Source organism: Microtus ochrogaster, chromosome 4, assembly GCF_000317375.1.
Source record: "Microtus ochrogaster isolate Prairie Vole_2 chromosome 4, MicOch1.0, whole genome shotgun sequence".
Taxonomy (NCBI): domain Eukaryota; kingdom Metazoa; phylum Chordata; class Mammalia; order Rodentia; family Cricetidae; genus Microtus; species Microtus ochrogaster.
The window spans coordinates 79,596,411-79,603,747 of record NC_022011.1 but is presented as its reverse complement, the minus strand read 5'-3'; the positions used below and the strand labels follow the sequence as shown (position 1 = coordinate 79,603,747).

Genomic DNA, 7,337 nt, shown 5'->3' with positions numbered 1-7,337 from the left:
AAAAAAAAAAAAAAAGAAAGAAATCCCCTCGCTACTCCATTTGCACCCCAGCTGCTTTTAGTAAATTGTTCGTGGGGCAGTTACTGAAATTCTAGGATGTTAGCTATTATTATCAACTGCTATAATCAACTTAGTAGCTCAAGATTGTACACCCGGTCAGGTGGTGGTAGCGCACGCCTTTAACACCAGCACTGGGGAGGCAGAGGCAGGTGGATCTCCATGAGTTTGAGGCCAGCTTGGTCTTCAGAGCGAGTTCCAGGATAGGTTTCAAAGCTACACAGAGAAACTCTGTCTTGAAAAAACAAAAAACAAAAAAGCTTGTTCTCTTGGCCCCTAGCTGCGTGCCCCTCAGACTAGTGCGTTACCAGTAAGCTATGCTCCTAGCTCTTCTGAACTTCAAATCAATTCTTCTTCAATAGAGTTCTTCCGAGAGAGTTATAGTGATGGTTTTCTGGCCGAAGCTCTTCTGACGCTTGGCTACATTTCTCTCTTTACTGTATCTATGCTTAAAACAATAAAAAAATACTTTCAAAACAAAAACAAGCCCAAACTAAACCACACGGGAAGATTAAGAATACCTTTTTAGTAATGTGTGGGCAAGAACAGAGTGAAGTCAATTTTTCGGTCATGGGAAAGTCAGCTTGACCTAGGAGAGCACATTTTGCGAGTGACACTGTTACTAAAGCCACCAGGAAGCTTATACTAATTGTCTACGGACACAACCAGCTTCAAACCCTTCCGTTAGTCATCTGGTCATCATAATAGAGTTATTATTATGTCTTCTCCAGTCTCAGCTTCTCCACCTGGCTGCCCAGTAGAACCTGTATCCTTTGCCCCACGTTCAGAGATTGTGACTGAACTGGTCTGATGCAGAGCCTGGGTGTCGGTTTGAGTTTCTGTTTTCTGGTCTTTAATTTGGTGCTGAGAGCTGAACCCAGGCCCTTTACACATATGCTAGGCCAGTGCTCTCCCACTGAGATTTATCCTTCGGCATTTCTCTAAAAATATTTGTTTTTATTTCATGTATGTAATGGATTTGCTTGCATGTGTCTGTGGGCACTACATGCATGCAGTGCCCATGGAGGCCCCTGTCATGTCACACACGGGTCTTCATTGTTCAGCTCCAGGTAGATGACAGAGGTGTTCCTCACCATGGTCATCTCTGATGCCTGTAATTCTATGTGAATCCCTTCATTGGAAGAATAGAAGCCTTCGCGTAAACGCGTAAATTGTTTTTGGCTGTGTTGAGCTTTCCAGAGAGAGAGAGAGAGAGAGAGAGAGAGAGAGAGAGAGAGAGAGAGAGAGAGAGAGAGAGTTGCTTGACAAGATTGCTTTGGTTTTAATAGTGGGAAGGTCTTGAGGCACTGGTTGGAGATTGTCATCTTTACAAGGCTCCCTTGTGAGTGCTGCCCAGCTTGACAGTGGAGCCATGATTGTTCACCAAATCTTACAGCCCTTCAGACTTGCAATGTGTACAAAGGCAGCCCTGGGAGCTAAACATTTCCTTCTCTAACTTCCTCCATGGTTTATCATCAAGTAAAACAGTTACCTTAATCATCTCAGGGTCCAAGGGTTGAGGCTTTACTCCTTTTCAAGAGATGGTTTTCTGGAAAGATTTCTAAGAAAACACCTTGGCAAAGGGGTAAAAAAATTGGCTATTCAGTGACCATCAGACTGGGAGGCTCACAACCTTTGGACCACAGACACAGGTCACTTACTTTGGCTGTCATGTAGGACTTCTGGGGACCAGCACATTCTTATTAACAGAAAATACTAAAATTTAGTCATAAAGTAGGCTAGAGGTGGGTAGAGAGGCATGTCTAAGTAAAACTATAGATGTTTCTTTTTTGGGGGAGGGATTTGTTGGAGTATGGAACAAAAAGAGGAAGTTCAGAGACTGGACCTGTTCTTTTTTGTTTGTTTGCTTGTTTTTGTTTTTTGAGACGGGGTTTCTCTGTAGCTTTGGAGCCTGTCCTGGAACTAGCTCTTGTAGACCAGGCTGGCCTCGAACTCACAGAGATCCGCCTGCCTCTACCTCCTGAGTGCTGGGTGGGATTAAAGGCATGCACCACCTCAGTCTGGCAACTATAGACATTTATATGCATTTTATTTAAACCACCAATAGTGTGAGTATCGATCAGTCCAACTCAGATATATCCTCTTGAAAAATTGTGTTTTGTTTTCAGTACAGAGCCTCACTATGTAGCCCAGGCTGGCTTCCAGCTTGGTAGTTCTTCTCTGCCATCCAAGAGTTCAGATCGTAGGTGTATGCCACCATGGCCTGCTGAAGTTTTGGCCTGAAGTTTTAGTTCTTGGGGTTCTGAGTAGTAAGCCAAGATCTTGCATATAACATGTGCTCTATCTCTGAGTCATGCCCGAGTCTAGTTCTCTCTCTTTTTCTTTTGGGGTAGGGAGAAGGGAAGAGAGTATTGGGATTTGGACCCAGACCCTTGTCAGCCAGAGTCCTACTACTGAATCATGTCCTCAGCCATTGTTGTACTTTTCATTCTGAGAATAGAGTCTCACCGAGTTGTCCTGGCTGGCTTTAACTCACCCTGTAACTGTGACAGGACTTGTATTTGTGACTTTCCCAACTAGCTGAGATTGTAGGCTTGTGTCACCACGCCTGGCTAGAATGCATAACTTTTTTTTTTTTTTTTTTTTTGGCTTTGGTTTTGGTTTTTCAAGACAGGGTTTCTCTGTAGCTTTGGAGCCTGTCCTGGAATTAGCTCTTGTAGATCAGGCTGACCGTGAACTCATACAGAGATCTGCCTGCCTCTGCCTTCCGAGTGCTGGGATTAAAGGTGTGCGCTACCACCGCCTGGCTGAATGTATAACTTTTAATGTACTTTGGTTTACTAATTCATAGAACTCAAATTGCAGGAGATAGTGTCTAATGAGAATGTGTTACTATTAAAATGTAGTGTCTATGATTATTTGTGATTAGTAGATTAGACCAAAGAGAGGCAAAAAGTAGGACATTTCAAATCAGGAGCAGGAGAGAGAGCACGAGCAAGGAACTCAGGACCGCAAGGGGTGCACCCACACACTGAGACAATGGGGATGTTCTATCGGGAACTCACCAAGGCAAATGGCCTGGGTCTGAAAAAGCCTGGGATAAAACCGGACTGGCTGAACATAGCGGACAGGTTTTTGATCCTACTGTACGTACTGGCTTTGTGGGAGCCTAGGCAGTTTGGATGCTCACCTTACTAGACCTGGACGGAGGTGGGTGGTCCTTGGACTTCCCACAGGGCAGGGAACCCTGATCACTCTTTGGGCTGACGAGGGAGGGGGACTTGATTGGGGGAGGGGGAGGGAAATGGGAGGCGGTGGCGGGGAAGAGACAGAAATCTTAAATAAATTAAAAAAAAATAAAAAAAATGTTCTTGGGCAAAAAAAAAAGTAGGACATTCACATCTTTGTTCTTAGAGATTCCTTTTTTGGTGGCGGGAGTGGTGGGCACTGAGCCCAGGGTCTTGGGTATACTTATCTCTAACCCTAGCTCCCCAATGATTCTTTTTTTTTTTTTTCCTTTTCAGCCAAGGTCTTGCTAAATAGCTCTGATTAGCCCAGCCAGCATGAGCTATGTACCTAGGTTGGCTCAATAATTCCTTTTAACTGTGGTGTAGGGGTATCTTGTGTCTAACAGCCTCTCTAGCTTACACTTCCTTTCTCTGTGCCCACTTTCCCTTTGGCTCAGCATCTCTGCAAAATCATCGCTCATTAAAACTTTCCCTGCTCCATTGAGGGACCCTCTATCTGATCGTCCCCTCCTTCAACGCCCAGGTTAACATCCAGAACCACAACACCCCAATGGCCTTGAACTTTTAATCCTCCTGCTTCAGCCTCTAGGGTGGTGGAATTATAGGAATGTAACACCACACCCAGCTGTCTCTGAAGTAGTTTTATCAATGAAATATTTTTGAGGTATTTTATGACAGTAGTTTTCAAAAACATCTTCAAGATGATAAGAACTTGGGTTTGGATGACACGTGATTAGGAGATTCTGAGTAGATAAAAATACCTGTTCCAACTGGGTGTGACTGCGCGTTGTGCACGTCTGCAGTCCCAGCACCGGGGACAGGGAGGCTGAAGTTTTAGGAATTCAAGGTCACCTCAGCTACTCAGAGAGTTGGAGGACAGCCTAAGCTACCTGAGACTGTCTCAGAAAACAACCAAACCATTCCCACTTCCTCAAAACACTTTGTTACATAGGCTATTAAGAGCTAAATATACTACATAAATGATTATCATACCCCTCTCTTGACAGTCATATGAATTACTTACATTCAGCTGACCATGTTCGTCTCCACATGGTGGAGGGAGAGAACACACATCCACAGGTTGTCCTCTGGCCTCTACATGCATGCCATGACCTATGCTCTCCCCACCCGCACATACAAATAATCAAAGAAATATAAAATCTTTAAAAAGAGAAGAACGAATGGGCAGTGGTGGTGGTGACAATCCAAATTGAGACTTCGGAGAAGGCTACCACCAGGACACCTGCTACTTTGAATGCTAATTAACAATGCAAGTGAAGTTGAGTTTGCAATGTCTTTGTTTTAGCACCCTTTCTTCTCTTTGGTGTTGGGGGCAGTGGTCTGGCTACTAATTGAAAGAATGATATGAGCAAGAAGGGCCAACAGAAAGCAAGCATTCGTGCAGGGATGGAAGACAGAGCGCAGAGGAAAACCAGCCAGCTCTCAGGCAGAGAGGAAAAGGCATTTAGGTGGGAAGTTAGTTTATCTTTATCTCCCTTCTCAAAGGGACTTGTTGGAAGAAAAGAATTTGCCCGGCTTGTTTCTCCAGCCTGTGTCCGAAAGCCCCCTCCACTTTCCCAACTGAAATACTATATGGACATTGAGTACGGTTATGTAAGCTAAAAGGAGCATTTATTTATGTATTCATTTATTTACTGGTAATAGCAACCAAGCTCAGTAGCTCATGCTTGCACGGCTAGCACTCCGCTGAGCCTTATAGTCTATCCTAAGTATTGTTGTGTAAGATGTAAATTTGTTGTAACAAAGCATTTCTAAAACTACTTAGTTAAATGAGAAAGTTTTCCGTCACTTTGTATTTGCCATGGTCAGGTGAGGCCCAGTGCAGCCCCCTGTTTCTCTGCTTCCCAGCTTTCCAAGCACTTTCTTTGAGATAGATACTATTACCAGGTGGTGGTGGTGTACTCCTTTAATCCCAGCACTTAGGAGACAGAGGCAGGTAGAATTCTGTGAGTTTGAGGCCAGCCTGGTCTACAGAGCAAGTTCCAGGACAGGCTCTAAAGCTACACAGAGAAACCCTGTCTCGAAAAAACAAACAAACAAAAAAGGAGAGAGATAGGGCATCACTATGTAATTCTGGATCTTTGGGTGTAGACCAAAGTGACCTCAAACTCACGGCAATCCTCCTGTCTCAGCCAACTTGATGTTGGGATTACGAGTGTGCACCACCATGCCTGGCTCATCTCTAGGGCTAATAGTGCAGGATATTTTCTTTTTACAGTAATTGAAAAAGAACTTTCCTGTTTAGATGGACCTACCTTTGAAGATTAGTTATTTTTAGGGTGAAATACTAATTTGTAGTGCTAGTTTCATGTTGACAGGATATATAATTTCTAAAGCATATAAGCAAAATTTTATATCTTTTACCATCTGCCATACAAATGTCTTGCAATAGATTCAGACAAAGTAGAACATTTAAAGATGTATATGTTACTAAAGATTTTCAATAATAATAGGGTACAGTATAATCAGTAGGTGGAGATTTTATGTTTTCAATGGAAAAATTAAGATTTCGGAAAAACTTGTGTCTGTCACTTGGATTCTGACAACCACATAATACTTAACTGTTTATTTTGGTGGTTGTCTGGGGCCGGAGAAATGGCTCAGTGGCTAAGAACACTGATTGCTCTTTTAGAGAACCTGGATTTGATTACTAGCACCCACATGGCAGCTCACAACTGTTTGTAATTCCAAGATCTAATGCTCACAGTCATACATGCAGGCAAAACACCAATGCACATAAAATAAAAATCACTTAAAAAACTATCCTATTATGAAATATATTAACATTTAAAAGAACTGGGTAACACTGGGATAAGAGAGCTTGCCTGCTTGTTTGGTTTCTCATAGGATCTTTCATTCCCCTTACTGAAAGCATTGAGCCCACAGGACCCTCTATGCTAGAGCATCTCCATGGCTGAACACAGGGTGAGTTCAGCAAGCACGAATCTAGACAGCGGCTTACACCAAGCTACTGTCCTGGGAAGAGCTCTCAACTAATCCAGGATGGGAACATTTGGGTAAGTGCTTGTGGATGGGTAAATCTTAAGGCATTCTCCATCTCCCTTAGAATGAGGTGGGCTACCTTCCCCTGCCTATCTCATTGATCTTACCTCTCTAGCCTGGGAATTATTCCTGTTATTAGTTACATACCCCTGTCTTTTGATCACAGATCTGTTTTCAGAGAAAGTCAGAGCCTATACTCTGTAGCTGTGCTTACTGGGCTTAAATTCCAGGTATGCAATGATCTAAATGTGTAATCTTGGAGAAAATCACCTAAACTCTCTGAGCTTAGCTTCCTTATCTGTAAAATAGGAGTAATCATGATACCTATAAGGTTGATATACTGCTGTGCCTAGTGGTAGGCACTCTATAAGTGGGAGTTACTGCTGTGTTTGCAGGCTTTCTTTCTTTCTTTCTTTCTTTCTTTCTTTCTTTCTTTCTTTCTTTCTTTTTTCCTTCCTTCCTTCCTTCCTTCCTTCCTTCCTTCCTTCCTTTCTTTTCTTCCCTCCCTCCCTTTAAGAAAAAGCATCTTATCTTACATGCTCCAGGACGGCCTCAGATCTGCTGCGTGCTTGAGGATGACTCTAAAGTCCTTATCCCTGTGCATTATATTTATTTATTTTTTCAAAACAGGATTTCTCTGTGTCGCCCTGGCTGTCTTGGAACTGGCCATGTAGAACAAACTGGCTACCAACTCAAGGACCCACCCACCTCTGCCTCTCCAGAACACTGGAATTAAAGGTGTGTGTCACCATTTTCTGGCTGTGCCATCGTTTTAAAGTGTTCATCCTCCCACATCTAGTACAAATGGGGGAAAAAAAAAGAGTACATATTAGTCTTTTTATGTCAGGGTCAGGCGTATTTAGCAAGTATTTTCTTAGACTTATCACTCAGTGTTATTAATCACCTTATAATTTTTATTGGTTCTGTATTATTTTAAGATGAAGCTTTGCTGCCGGGCAGTGGTGGCGCACGCCTTTAATCCCAGCACTCGGGAGGCAGAGGCAGGCGGATCTCTGTGAGTTCGAGACCAGCCTGGTCTACAAGAGC

General features: G+C 43.2%; 1 pseudogene; it reads right to left on the bottom strand.

The window, feature by feature from the left end:
- The window catches only part of LOC113455944, a 16,729-nt pseudogene that overhangs the window by 7,523 nt on the left and 1,869 nt on the right, over positions 1-7,337 (bottom strand).